General features: G+C 39.9%; 1 pseudogene; it reads left to right on the top strand.

Annotated features, from left to right (window-relative positions):
* The first annotated feature begins 1001 nt into the window (after nucleotides 1-1001).
* On the top strand, nucleotides 1002-15412 carry LOC122739616 (annotated as a pseudogene).
* Nucleotides 15413-15873: the final 461 nt, after the last annotated feature.

Raw genomic sequence — 15873 nt, 5'->3', positions numbered from 1 at the left:
ATCAAAGGGCTGACTTTACCATTGACTATTAGTGTGACCTTGAAAAAGACCTCAGTTTCCTCAAATGCAAAATGACAAAGTTGGCCTAAATAACCTAATTGCTCCCTTTCTTTCTCTATATCTATGATCCACTATGTGTCCTAGACAGTGAGAGATGGGGTATGATCAGAGGAATTAGCTTTCTATTTAGTCCCAGAAAGAGAGAGCTAGGATCAATGGTTGAGAATTGTAGACATTTCACTTCAGTGAAAAAAAACACTTTACTAATAACTAGAGTAATCCTTCAATGGAATGGGATATCCCAGAAGAGAGAGAGCATCAGAAACTTCAAGCTGAGGTTGGATGAACACTTGTTGGGGATAATATAGAAGGGATCCTTGGTCAGAATCCAGTTGAATTGGTTCACTACAGAGGTCCCTTTTAGTGCTGAGCTTTTCTGCCTGCAGGAGAAATGGGAAGAAGTAAGCCTTGTTGGCTTTAAAGGAAAACACACACGCATGCATGCATGCGCACGTGCACGTGCATGCGCACACACACACATACACACACACACACACACACCCCTAAAGGAGCCCATTCTTTTGTAGTGAAGGTCCTCTAGAATGGCATGGGCCTTCATGTCCAGCATGAGACCTAGCACTTTTTAAATCAAACAACATTTATAAATGTCATATGTGTCCATGGTACTGTGTGTCACTACCCCCAACCTCAATTTCCAAGCAATACCTAATAGTGACTCTGCTCTAGTGTTTCCTGTCCTCACCACAGACTCCATTTCCTTTCTACTTTTAATGCTGTCAGATAGTCTCAGGTTCTGCTTAGCAACAGATATCCCGGCCAGCAATGATAGTAGGAAGGCTAGTCTTGGACAGGGTCAATCCAAGATAGGGTAGGAATAACGTGTAAGGAGCCAGTGTTTATATAGGGGCCTTCTCTTTTGGACATTACTGAGGCACAGAGTTTGGAGAGTGGAGCCCCCTTTAACTAGAGAGTGGTTTTAGATGCCAGGCAATCACCTGTGGAAAGGGATGGCTAGTCAAAGGAGAAGGAAAAAGAGGAGGAGGGGGTCTTTCTCATCATTGCTACTCATTATGGGGGTACTTTCTTTAATGGAGATCCAGGCAAGTGAGTCTAGGGAAGCAGGTGGGAGGAAGGATGGAAGGCATTGTGGTCTGGATCTGATCTCCTTAGTTCCTGGTATTGACAGAAGACACCCAAGGAGGCAAATTAACAAGGACATAATGACTAGAACCATAAAGGCAAGGGATAATTCTAATGGGATTATTCACTTCTACTGAACCAAGTAGTGGTTCAGAGAAATCTTTAAGGAGAAAGAGATGTTTAACCACAGAGACTGAATATGGCTCTGTTTTATGTCTATTTCTAAGTAAGAACTGAAAGGATTTAGGATTAGGTAGGGGCCAAGGCTACAAGGCTACAAGGGTAAAGAAGAGAGGAATGGGAGTTAAAAGTCTTCATTTAAGGTTCTGAGATCTCAAGGACCCAAAGAATCAAACCTAAGTCATTATCTTCAACAGAGGGCAAGATGGGAACTCCCAGGCTGTCAAATAAGGAAGGGGGAGATGAAGAAGGAAAAATTACTCAACTTTGAGGGGATTTACAGAGGGAAGAGTAGACTTAGGGATGATATTTCACAGGTAGAAGCACACTTCACTGGATGTCTCCTTGGAGTTTTATGGAAAAGAATTTTATTTAATTTTTTTGTTAGGTTCACCTTGTGTTGAGGTGAGTATTCCTCTTTGAACCAAATGCATCTCCATTGTTCAACTAGCTCCTACTGCACAGGATTGTGGGAGAGGTTCAAAGGAGACAATTCAAACAATGTATTTTTCACTCTTCAAAGCACCATAGAAATTTCAGTGACTGTTACTTTTATTCTAGATATGTAATTTCATTGCTCTAGAATTCCTGAGGAGGAATCTCCCACTATCAACTCAGATCAGCACCTGTTTTCAAACTTTGAGTCTCAGGAAGACATTGCCTTGACCACTGAAAGGCCAAATGACTTAAACAATATCACATAGCCAGTATGGGTGAGAGACAGAACTTGAATCCAGATCCTCCTGGCTCCAAGCCTGACTCTCCACTGTACCATACTGCCTCTATTAGTATTATCATGATTATATCCACTTCTGCTCCCCCACCACCAACAGGATGAAAGGCATGACACTTGTGTGGTCCCATCTGCTGCTGGCACCATACTGAAGCTGCTTTCAGTGAGCCTGCATTGGATGACTTCACATCATTCTAATTTTATTCACGTAAAAATTATTATATACATGTGTGTAATAGTTCCCAGCATGTCAAATACACAGGGATGTGAGTCAGCTTTGGACTTGCCTTATGATAATTTCTATCTGAATATTATTGAAAAAGTTGAGAAGATTGAGATGATGACATGGTGATGGTGAGTGTGAAAGAAATTATTCTCCAAGGCTTTGAACAAGTGAGAGACAAATTGGTTCCTCCATAAAGGGATATTGGGATACTACCACAAAAGGTAATTGGGGCAGGTCTAAGGTTGCCTAACTCTTAGAGGCTGGATCCTGCTGACCAAAATATGGGAGTTATTTTTTATAGCCAATGTCATTATACCCCCATTCATCTTTGGGATGCAGAAGCAGTTGACAGAGCAGCCCCACCAGTGGAAGAAATTTGAGTTTTTCATGAGAAAGAAGCAACTCAGGGTTTTTCATGTTTGCTTCAAGGTAGATCACGGGCCTCTCTAGGATCCTGGGATCCTGAACTTATATTTTGAGCTGGAAAGGACTCAAGGTTATTTAGTTCAGCTTCCTAATTTTGAAGATGAGGAAACTGAGACCCCGAGAAGTAAACTGATTGGTTTAAGATCATATCTCAAGCCCTCTGCTTCATCATAGTAGTAACTGCTAATCCTTCTATGTTCCTGATTGTGGCTGTGTGGTATTTGAATTATTACTTTCCCATTTTTTTCATTATTTTCTCCTTGACCTGGGAGTTCTAGATATTGTCTATAATATTCCTGGGAGCTTTCATTTGGGGATTTCTTTCAGGAAGTGACTGTTGGATTCTTTAAGTTCCTACTTTAGTTTCTACTTTGTCATCTGGTTCTAAAATATCTGGGTAGCTTTCATTTCTAATTTCTTTAAATATGCCTAGACTTTTTCCCCCCAGCTTTTGGGTATTTCAATGATGGTTAATTTATCTCTTATAGATGTATTTTCCAGTTCAATTGTTTTTTTCTGTAAGACATTTAATATTTCTTCTACCTTTTCAGCCTTTTGAATTTGTTTTATGGTTTCTTAATGTTTCATGGAGTTGTTAATTTCTACTTTTCCAATTCTAATTTTTAAGGAGATATTTTCTTCAATGAGGTTTTTCACTTCTTTTTTTATTTGCTAGGCTCTGATTCTAAAAGTGTTTTTCTTCAGTGTTGTATTCTACTTCTTTTACCATTTGGCCAATTCTGATATTTAAGAAGTTATTTTTTCAGTATTTTTGGTACCTCTCTTACCAAGCTATTTTCTTTTCACATTTTTCTTGCATAGCTCTTATTTCTTTTTGCAATTTATCTTCTACTACTCTTATTTGATTTTCAAAATGATTTTCTTGCTTCTTTAACAAAAATCTCTTGAAGTCTCCTAGGAATTCTTGTTGGGTTTGTGTCCAATCTGTATTTTTTCTTTGAGGTTTTGTTTGTAGATGTTTTCAAGTCAGTGTCTTCTTCTGAGTTTTTGTCTTAAACTTTTCTGTCACTGTGATAGCCTTTTATGGCAAGGTCTTGCGTGCGTGCGTGTGTGTGTGTGTTTGTGTGTATGTGCTCAAGTGCATGTGCATGCTTATTTCCCCAGCCTATTCTTGCCTTTGAACTTTGTGTCAGAGTTGGTCTCTGTTCACTTCTGGGGGAAGAAGACTGGCCTGAGTTTCTATCTTTTATGCATGTCTGCTGATTTCACAATTTTGTCTGGGGGACCTGTAAGTTATTTGGTACTTCCAAAATGGTGTAATATGGGAAGTTATCTCTTTGCTGCCCTCTTGATGTGCACTTCACAAATTCCTGACTCAGTTTAGGTCTTTTGGTTTGTGTGTGGTTGAGTTTCCATATTTTGCTGCTGGACTCAGTTATGCTATGCTGGGAGGTCTTGTAGATTCAGAGCCACTGAATAGCTGATTTTCCCTTGGTCTTGGTCTCCTGTCCTAATTTGTTCCACTGTAGGCTTATGTGAGGGCTAAAGGTAAGAACTGAGTCCCCACCCTGCTCTTGGGCTTGGAGTCACACAGGTATGGTACTGGAACTTGTCCTTACTCTGTACACCTGGAACTGCAAGTTGGAATGAAGTAAAGAGTGACAGGAGTGCCAAATGGTGCCTATTCCTGTTCCCAGTGCTGGCGTAGGAGTCCCATGCAACCTCTTTCTGCTCAGGCATTCATTTACCTCATTGTCCCTGAGCCCTGGCCTTCTTCCTGATACTGTTATCATACCACAGCCTTCTGTGGCACTGTTGTTGGTACTGGGCTCCTGGCTAGCCCAGATTCCAGAGTCCTTAGACCTCTCTATCTCTTTCTCTTCTTAAACTGTGCTAAGACAGCAAAACAACTTACTATAATTTCTTTTTGTCTTTTATTATTAGAATTGTTTGGCCTGTTTTCTAGATCATTGTAGAGGAGGTTGTTGAGAAGATAGGGCTAAATTATTACCTTTCACTTCACCATCTTGACTCCATTTTCCTGTCCTAAGGTCATAAGGAAGTAAATAACTGGCCCATGGCTCCTTCTTGGTGAGTTTAGAGCTCATCCCAGCATCAAGCCAAGAGAGAAAAATAGAGATTATACATGCAGATGATACCTGGCAGCCATAGGCAAACCACTAATTGGAAGGACTCAATGTCTACATTGTTCCAGATTACCCTTCCTGAGCTTTCACTTCTCTATTCACTTGAGTAGTGTGGGTAAGAGGAAAGCTAGTCAGCCTCAGGAGTCAGGATTACTTTAGTTTAATGCCTACCTTGGATGATAGTGGTTGCATGATCAGGAACAAGCTATTTAGCTTTTCAGTCTTCCAGGTAACAACCCATCACTAAATGTTATAGCTTAGTTGTTCATCTGCATAAATGGAGGAAGCTTCCATGCTGAAAGTTCAAGAAAGAAAAAATTAAACCTGGGTACTATCAATTTGTGCTGGAATTCAGTGGAGGCTTTCTGCTCTCATGAAAATGACTATCCACCAGGGGGCAGGTTGGTTCTGTTTTTTTCCTATTGTGAGACAAATTCTACATATTCACTTTTTTTAGTTGAGTAGAGGCAGATTAGGAATTTTTCAAGGCACTTTATATGGAGGCAAAGAAATAAAAGACAGGCCTTATGACTAATAAACTGATGGAAGAAAAGCTTTTTTCCCCCTTAAATTCATTAATGTGTAGAAGTTGAATGGATGGGTTGGTACATTTGATGGGGCCCATTACCTGATTCTTTTTTAGCTGCCTTGACTTTGGGCAGTGAACCCCAAATTTTCTCTTTTCAGTATCCTGGAATTTAAGTCCCAACTAAAATATCTTCTATACAAAGCCTTTCCCAACTCTTATTAATTCTATTTACCTTCTCTGTCTTAATTATTTTCTATTTCTCCTATATGTAGCTTTTTTGTATATATTTGTTTTCTTGTTGTCTCCCTATTCAGTTTCTAGTTCCTTTAAGGTAGGGACTGACTTTTGCATGTGTGGGTGTGTGTGCCCATGCAAGCATGCATGCACAATGCTTAGCATGGTGCCCAGTGCTTTATAATATATGTGTATATTTATATACATATTTTGTAATAATATGGTATAATTTTATTATATGTATGGTCTATTACATATTACATATTTATGAATATGTGGTATTATAAGCTAGGTGGTGCCATTGGATAGAGTGCCAGGCCTGGAGTCAGGAGGACTCAGCTTTCTGAGTTCATATCTGGCCTGAGGCACTTACTTCTTCTTTATGACCCTGGGCAAGTCATTTAATTCCATTTGCCATAGTTTCCTCGTCTGTTAAATGAGCTGGAAAAGGAAACAAGTTACCTCAGGATGTTTGTCTAGAAAACCCCTAATGGGGTGATGAAGAGTTGGATATGACTGAAAACAACTGAACAACAACAACAGCAGCATAATTACACTTGTAGTATCCACCTACAAGAGTTGCTATAAGGATGAAATGAGAGAATGGGTATCAAATGCTTTTCAGACCTTAAAAACTCTAGAAATGTTGGCCATTCCTAGGACAGCTAAGGAGAGAAACCTCTCGTACATCAATGTCTTTGTACAACCTCTGCTTCCACTCTCCCAATTAAGCTGTGTCTACTACTCCCTCCATTATAACACCCCTAATTTTCACACTGTCGTCTGTGATCTCTAAACCTGTCTCAATATGGAGACAGGAAAGAGTTTGGGCCAGCACAGTGCTTATAGCATGAATGATTAACTGCTCCAGAAACTAGCCAAATCTTTACTGAACCGTTCCCTATGCCCAGTCCTATACTAGGCACTGATTGGAAGGAATGCTGGTTGTTTTGTCCAAATCTGGATTACCTTGTTCTCCCAATCCAATTTGACTTCTGATAGTCAGAGGTCATAGCTGGAAGGGGACTTGGAGTCTTTCAAGTGTGACACCTTCATTTTATAGATAAGTAACCTGAAGCACAGAGAAGTTAAGTGATTTGCCCAGGGTGACAAGATGCTAAGTATCTGAACCAGAATTAGAACTGGGGTCTCTGACCCTAAATCCACTGTGGCTACCCTCTTCACCAGGGAGCCTAGGGAAGCCTAGCTGCTTACCAAGGAGCAGGAAGACCAAGTGATGAGTGGAAAAAGGTATGGGTTCTGGACCCCTCCCCCCCAACCTAATCTCCTCTTCTCTTCTCTCCCAATCCCTTCCTGTCCTGCAGCTAACCACAAGCATGTGATACAATTCACAATAGTGGGTACAGGAAGCTCACTCTTGGACCATTTTATGGTGGATTTTCTGGATGATGTTCAGGTGTTCTTCTATGACAAACATAACCAGCAGCTTATGGCAAAGGAGGCTTGGATTTCCCAGGTCCTAGGGGCCAAGTTCATAGCAACAACTCAGCAGAAGTTAGTGGATCATGAAAAGAGTTTCTTTCCTCTGGTTCCTGAAGAAATTGATGTGGAATGATACCAAGCATGAAGGTAAGTCAGCCCCTCTTCCCTTTTCCCATGCTTTCTTCCCACTCTCCTTTCTCTCTGTCTTCATCAAGCCCATTGGTCCCTTTCTAAGAGGCCATGCCATTGGGTTCAGGATCTCAGGGCACTCTAGAAAGAAGAGAAAGACTTGGTTCTGCTTGAACAATATCAGCTCCCCAGGGAATTGTCTCCTTCTCTTGGAACTGGATGAGTAATAAATCACTAAACATTTATCTATCTATCTATCTATCTATTTATACAGTCATTTATTTATTTGCAAGGCAATTGGGGTTAAGTGACTTGCCTAGGGTCACACAGCTAGTAAGTAGTAAGTGTCTGAGGCCAGATTTGAACTCAGGTCCTCCTGACTCCAGGGCCAATGCTCTATCCACTGCACCACCTAGCTGCCCCCTCAATAAACATTTATTAAGGGCCTTCTATGTGTCAGGCACTCCAAGGGTCCTTTGTCTTTCTACTAAGGTTTACCATTTTCCTCTACCCTCAATATTTTCTCTATCATTAAACTTCATTTTGAAGCAATTAACCCCTGGTTCTTACATGATTTCTGAATTCAGAGATCTGCTATATAAAGTAAACAACTTACCATTATTTGTCTTCCTCTTTTGCCATTGCCACTGTATTTCAATGCCTAATTATAGCAGTGACTTCCTTCTGTCCTTCCCCACCCTGCCTCTACACACTCTAAACCACCAGTTTTTTTAACCCCCTAGGGATTACTCACAAGAAAAAAATGGCATATACAAATTCTTAAATAATACAACAAGATAAGAGGACTGGAAGCTCATATAATAGGATCAGACTCTTTGTTATTGTTGTTTGTTCTTGAAGAGGACCATGACATCAGGAGGAGATGTCATGAATGTCAATGAATTTGATTTAAGTGAGGAAGGTCTGTGCAAAGTCATCAGCCTCATTCTCTTCTCCAGAGCCATATGGGTCCAGTGGCAAGATATACATCAGGAGGGCTGGAGATAGCCATGGATACAGTAGGAGACCTTGGCCTTTTTAAGCTAAGGTCTTTCCTAGGTCTCAGTTTGCCTGAGGCAATGTAAGGCTAGGTAAGAAATGAAGCAAAGAATGACATCCTTTACCTAGTCAAAACAAATTAATTAATTAATGGCAAAAGAAGGAGAAAGAAAGAAAGGAAGAAAGAAAAAGAATTCTGGGAGGGGAAGGCCCTGTGATGATTAAAAACATGAAAGGCACAGTTTATGGGTAATTTAATCATTTTATTAATAGGCCAGCAGGTTATTAATAAAAGGATGTTCATTGGATGTCTCTCTCTGACCAAAGACTTCTAATGGTGGTGCAGTCACAATTTATATACCCGTTTAATTGTAGGAGGTCCATCACATAGCAATCAACTCTAATTGGTTGACACAATTTGGGGGTGTGTTATATTAAAGTGAAGTGTGGGGATAAGTGATTTAGGTCACTTAAATCTTGGTAAAAAGAGGACAGAGAAAGAATGCAAATCCCACCCAAGCTGATGGGGCCACAATGATTTCCACCTAGGTGCGGTTTTGTATAGGCTAAATCTCATCAGTAAAGTGGTTCAGCTATCTAGATAAAGAGATTTGTCTTCACCCAAGATTCTTTGTAAGCTTGGGTTGGGGTTGATCCAGATGAAGTGGACTTTGGAGTTGGGGGGGAGGACTAAGAAAGGAGAGAACACTGGGTAGCCCCAAGGTATTGATTATTATTATTTATTTCTCACCTCCCCATTTGATTTTATTGAGAGATAAAATCTAAATGAATCACTAACTGATGTTAGAAATACTTTATCAAGGGTTCTTACCTATGGGGCTTATGATGGGTAACTATGTGAAGGGAAAAAGGGGAGAAATTGAGCAAAACTTTGATAAAATCAAAGGGGGTGGCCCTTTAGTAAGTAGACCTTAGAAATAATATACACAAAGGGAAAAATAAACAATGAAAAAATGTCCATTTAAGTCTCAGGAGTCTTATCTCATACAGTCCTTTGGATTCTTAAGTGCAGCTCTCTATTCTAGATGTGATCTCATAGAAGTTATCCAGTTCACTGTCTGCTTAGACTCAGGTTACTTATAGAGATCCTTTCCCTTTATTTTATTTATTTATTTTTTGTTGGCAGGGCAATGAGGGCTACATGACTTGCCAAGGGTCACACAGCTAGTAAGTGTCAAGTGTCTGAGGCCGGATTTGAACTCAGGTCCTCCTGAATCCAGGGCTTTATCCACTGCACCACCTAGCTGCCCTGATCATTTCCCTTTATTAAAAATCTTCTACAAAATTGATCTTAACACGTGTTTTTATTACTTTGCCAATAACCAGGTTAGATAATGAAAGTTAGCTGAAACCTTATGTCTTTATCATTAGAGAATGAACTTTGGGACCTTTTAGACTAGGGGCTTTTGCAATTTTAGGTTATCCAATTGTTACATATGAAACTCAGAAGCAAACAGAAAATTGGAACCCAGTTTTTTCACTTGGCATTATTAAATCCCCCATTAGGAGGATGAGATCTCAATAAAAACACCTCAGAATCCTTTTTCTAAGAAGATGAACTTCAATACAAAAATGAATCCATATAAAAATTGCCAGATTATTTTTAGTTTTTTTAAAAAAAGTTCAGGGATGATATACAAAATACATTAAGTAATTATTTTTGCAACAGTGCACATCAAATAAATCATTGAAACATTTTCATCTTCTAGTCATGTTGAAAAGAATAATACCTAATAAAAGTGGATATCTCTTTAAGGCATTTGCAAAACAGACCACAAGCTATGCTGATATTCTTTCCTTAACACATAACTGAGACAATTGTGATATTAACCAAATAACAAAATCAAATCCTGGTTTCAAAAATTTTTTCATTATTTGCCTAATTATCCCAGTACCATTATAAGAAATAAAGGATCTTATCTTACACAGAAATGTATAGCCAGTAACAGATATCAAGGCTAAATACAGTTGCTTTTTTCCCCCTCACTCTGAGCCATTTGAACTCACTCTGAGTCATAAAGAGCTCAATGATGGCCAATGAGGCTTGGCCTGGGACGTACTGTTGGCCAATTTATGAGAGTCAGAGTGATTTCAGATTAGGGCATGCTCTTTAAGAAAATCTAGGTGGTACACCCCAAGACATCTTGTGAGGGATAAAAAATTGAGAATTATATTCTTTTGGGAAGAACACTCACAGGTCAACAGAGGAAGGAGAGGGAGAGAGAGAGGGAGCTGCATTGCTCAACTGGAGCTTGCCAGTTGGGTCCCTAGTGGAGCAACTCTTACTCATAGAATGTTGGTTGTTATTTGTCCATACTGACATTATCAAGATCCTAAGTGATTCTTCCCCATCTTACCTTGATCATGATTATTCACAGGAGGGAGCATCTGCCTCCCATAATAACTCAAGAAATTTACATAAACATGTCATCCTTAGAGATCCCAAAAGATAACCCTTGGCAGTATTGGACACCCCAAGGTTCCCTGCTTCCCTTTATGCCTTCCTATGACATCAGTATAACAGTTCACATTTCTATCTTGCTTTTAATATATAATTTCCTTCACAATAACATTGTAGGTAGGAAGGGAAATCACCATTATCTCTATTTGATGAATGAAAATATTGAGGAATAGAGGTAAAATCATTTTCCTGAGGTTATACAAATAGTAAATGTCAGAGCTAGGAATCATATTCAGGTCCTATTGACTCCAGGTCCAGTATTCACTTTATTACGTTATCTCCCAACCTCCCTCCACAGTGAACCATGTGGTATAGGTCTTTGTACTCTGTGAGATTGAGAGGGACAAGCAAATAGGAAATGAATCCAGATTGCTATGGATTGTCAGAATTTTTGCCTCCTGGATGAGAAGATGGGGAATTGGATTATCTCAATGCTTGAAGCTGAGCCCTTCAAAGCCCTTTTTTTTTTTTTTTTTTTTTTTTTTTTTAGCGAGGCAATTGGGGTTAAGTGACTTGCCCAGGGTCACACAGCTAGTAAGTGTTAAGTGTCTGAGGCCGGATTTGAACTCAGGTACTCCTGAATCCAGGGCCAGCGCTTTAACCACTGCGCCATCTAGCTGCCCCTCTTCAAAGCCCTTTTGACAAGTACTCTCTGGACCACTCAGAGGGAACACTACGTGCAAGAATATTGTATTACCACCATGAAGAAAATCCTGCAGCACTCGAGTATAAAGAAGAATAGTGAGTCCTTGGTCTTCCAACCGCCTTCCCATTAGGATGTCCAGAGCAACCTTTCCTATCTTCTTGGTAGTAGCTGATGCTCTGGTGTGTGTGGGAATTCAAACAACTGGGTCCTGGCTTGATCTCCACTCACTATGGGAAAAGTCAGCACCAGATAAAGGAGAATTATTATTTTGTGTGACTGTGGTCACGTTCTTATATGTTATAGTGTGTGGAGGTGACCCTGAGGTCTCTACATCTGTGCCTGCTAAGCACAAGCTCTGCTTAGCCTCATCATGTTAAGGAAACCAAGACCCAAAGACAGAATATGTTACCCCATCTCTGTCTCTTTCTCTCTCTTTTTCAATAATTATCCCAGCTAAAGGTGGAGATGATTATCATCAAAGGGGAGGGGAACACTCTGTAATGGATGATAAAAATACTCTATTGCAATAATTATTCATGAAGACTTATCTTCTAAAGTATAGGAATTACTTTCTAAACATGTCTTTTCCTATTTTCTCTAGTGAATTTGATTATATAAGGCCATTTAAATTAATCTGTATTGAATTTCACCTTATAATATTCAGACCAATGTTGAGCCTGTCCAGAACTTTTTGGATCCTGACTCTGTCATTCCATGTGTTAATTATTCCCCCAACCTCAGCTTTGTGTCAGGTTCAATTGTGATGATCATGACATCTGTACCACTCCTCCTCCTCCCGTTCCTCCTGTTCCTCCTCCTCCTCCTCCTCCTCCTCCAACCACCATCACTACTACTGTTATTACTACTATTACTACTAAAATAACCATCACTACTACTAATATTTCTACTACTTCTACCACCACCACCACCATTTAAAAAAAATAAAGAATCTAGGTATTCTCTTAATTTAGTCATTCTGATCTTTTGCTCCTACTCACTATTAGTCATTTTTGTTTTTTATTCTCTAGTGCAAAAGTGATTCTCCTTGGCAGAGAAAACAATAAGCATCATTGTCTCCTTTCTGTTATGACTTATGATCATCCTATCTGCTCTCAACAGAAATCATATTATGCCTACTTTGAGGATCTTCTCTTCCCCAATACTGCTTTAAAAACCCTCCTTTTTTTGTTGTACATTTCTTTCCTCATTTTTTATCTTAGCCCTTCTGACACTGTTTCCAAGGATAGTACTATCATCCTCTATTACTTGCCCCAGATTCCATGCTCTGTATATTTCTTTTTTATTTTCAAATCTTTTGGTTAGTGAATTACCTATGCATCCACATTAGTCTCTTCAGACAAATTCCCCCCTTTCCTTTTCATCAGAATTGATATCTTCAAAATTTCATTTTAGAGACTCCCTTTCCTCCTGGATTGATTTCTGCAGAATTTCAATAAGTGACACTAGCTTTTCTCTGAAGCCTTTGAAATCTACTCTTCTAGAGTGCTGAAGGCATATCAGTCTAGCTCAAATTGCCATTTTCTCCTAAAGCTTATTTTATAGGTGAGGAAATGAAGACGAACAGGGTTAAGTGACCTGCCCAGGATCACACAGCTAGGAAGTGTATGAAGTCATAAATCAACCAATTTTTTGAGGATCAACTGTGTGTAGAGGACACTTGAGAGATATAAAATAGACACTGAGAAAGTATATTATGAATCATGTAGTACTCTGCCCTTCAAGACCTTATGACTGCTAAGTCCTAGATGTTCGGGCAACAAGAGAAATGAAGAAAGGGAGAGACAAGGGGAACAGAAAATACTACTGAGATTTGAACATAATACCTTTTCTTCTGACCTCTACCTTTAGTGCCACCTGAGGTGACAGTGTCCTGCTGTGAGACCATGGGTGGCATTACTACCCTATCCTGCTCTGCTACTGGATTTTACCCTAGCTCTATCCTCTTGCACTGGCAGAAGGGGAAGGAGATGATTGTGGCTGGGAAGGAGAGTTCCAGTGGTGTCTTGCCTAATGCTGATTCTACCTTCTACCAATGAATCACCATTGAGCTCCCAACAGAGGACACTGACTTATTATGACTGTGTAGTGGACCATATTGAGCTGGGCACACTGAAAGTATATCCTGGTGAGTGCTTATCCTGAGTTGGTTGAGCTGAGTCTCAAGAAGATTGGCCCTAAATGCTGTTGATCCCTCCCCTTTCTTTTAACTTCCTCAAAATAGAACCACAGGAAAGGCTTCCAAGGGGAACAAACTGACAATTAACTCTTTTGTCCAATGTAGCTTCATTTATGATTTCTTGAAATGAAGCACCAAAAAAGCAGGCTTTGATAAAGCCCATTGGGACTCAGAGTGAGTGCACATAATTGTTTCTGTTCTGTTCAGAAACTCTGAGGGTCTTCCCCTCCCAGTTTTTTTTTTTTGAGTAAGCAAACTGTCACATCTTTTGACTCATTTCTTATCTAGCCTTAAATCACTGAAATCACTGAATGGGTGTTGCCTCAGACCTGGGAAAGACAGCTTAAAAAGGCCAACATCTCCCACTCCATTTGGGATCATCTCTAGTTGTCCTGACTTATCTTCTGCCACTGGACTCAGATGACCCTGGAGGAGAGAGTGAGAGGGTTGACTTTGCACAGACCTACCTCATTTAAATACAATTCACCTGCAAGTCAAAACATCACCCTCCTGATATCATTGATCTTCATTGAGGACAAACAACAACAACCACAACAAACAATTCCCCATTGCCCCCTGAATGATTTCTACTCACATTGACTCTCTTCCCTTTGTTCTCCTCTTTTTTGCTGCTGCAGTTCATGTGGTATATCCTAAAAAGAGGTCTTGGACTTCGACCCTGACCATTCTGGTGTTGAGCTGTGCTGCATCCTTCATCAAGTGGAATAAAATGAAGACAGGTGTGTGTATGGGGAGAGAGGGAAAGTGGCAAGACTAGTATGTCAGGAAGGGATAGGAGACATTGATGTTTCATCAACTTTGTGAAGGTGTGGGAAACAAAAAGTGCTTTGATTTCTATTTCCACATTACCCTCTAAATTGAAGAGATCTGAGCACTTCTCTGTTTATATATATATATATATATATATATATATATATATATATATATATATATATATATAATTTTTTTTTTTGAGATTTGATGTCTAGGTTCTTTTTTTTTTTGGTCATAATTTTCAGGTAGTCTAATCATTCTCAAATTCTCTCTTCTCTAACTGTTTTCCAGATCACTTGTTTTTGCTATAAGATACCTTGGATTTTCTTCTTTTATTCCGATTCTATTTTGTTTTTAGTTTTTCTTGTTTCATTCACTTCATTAACTTTTATTTGGTATATACTAACTTTTGAGGAGTTTATTGCTTGGGCAAGGCTTTGTACCTCTTGTACCAAGCTATTGATTCTATTTCCAATTCTTTCTTCCATAGATCTAATTTCTTTTCCAAAAACATCTTTCAATTCGCTCTTCAAAAACACCAAACTTTTGCTTCATCTCTCTTAGGAATTCTATAGATGTATATGATTGGGAGACAGTCTTTGTGCACAAGCAGCTCCTCCTCTGGTGTGGGAGATACACAGTCCTTGTCTCTGGGGAGGGTACAGTCAGAGATCAAGTGTGTTCTTGCCTTGACAAAGGGGGATGTAAGAGCCACATTTCCAGATGCACTCTCAGGTGTGCATTTTTTGTAATTCTATTTCTTCCATGAGTGTGTAACATTAGAAGGTGAGACACTGGGGAGTGGAGTAGGAGGAGAATGTAGTGTTACCAAGAACCATAACACATCTCTCAAAAACCTTGTCACTGTTGGGACAGGTCAGGGAGGAATGCCATCAGAGAAAGAGAAGTTTGGAAGGAAATGGTGTGTGTGTGTAAATCCTAGATTCCTTCTTCCTTTACCCTTCTCCACCCAGAATGGGAATTCCAAAAGGAAGTGAGGAAATGGACACAGAGGAAGCTTGCCCTTGTAGCTTTTTTTCTAGAGCCAAGCCATGATGAGGACAACTATTTGCACACATATAGAAAAAGGGAAATGAATCACTTTATTTTTTCCAGACATTCAATTGGACCTTCAAGGACACTAGAATATGCTGTGGTGCTTGCCTCAGAGAACTAGCTGCAGCTTCTTTTGGCTCATTCCTGCTGAGTGTGGAGAAGCTCTGTCCACACTTGAGGAAGTGTCTTAATCCAGTCAGACCCTTTTCTTGTCTCTCCTCCATTCCCTCCCTCCTTGCTCCTCCCTCCCAGTTCTGAGTCTTGGCTCCTGCTGGTTCCCCTGCCTTGGTTCTCCTTCTATGTCAGTCATAGAAGCTGTACCAGGGGGCTTTGGAGTCAGGAGACTTGGGTTTAATCTGCTCTTGACTTCTAATAGCTCAATGACTGTGGGCAAATCCCAACTCCCTTGAGGCTCAGGCATCTCTCCAAGACTGTCTACCAAGCTTTAGAATAGGTTGAATTCTGCCTGGGTTGTGGAAAGTCTCCCAGGGCCTTCTGCCAACAGAATCACAGACCCTTATTTATACTGACATAGGAGAATCATATTTAA

This window comes from Dromiciops gliroides, chromosome 2, assembly GCF_019393635.1.
Source record: "Dromiciops gliroides isolate mDroGli1 chromosome 2, mDroGli1.pri, whole genome shotgun sequence".
Classification (NCBI taxonomy): domain Eukaryota; kingdom Metazoa; phylum Chordata; class Mammalia; order Microbiotheria; family Microbiotheriidae; genus Dromiciops; species Dromiciops gliroides.
The sequence above is the reverse complement of the archived record's forward strand: the minus strand, read 5'-3'. Positions and strand labels throughout refer to the sequence as shown.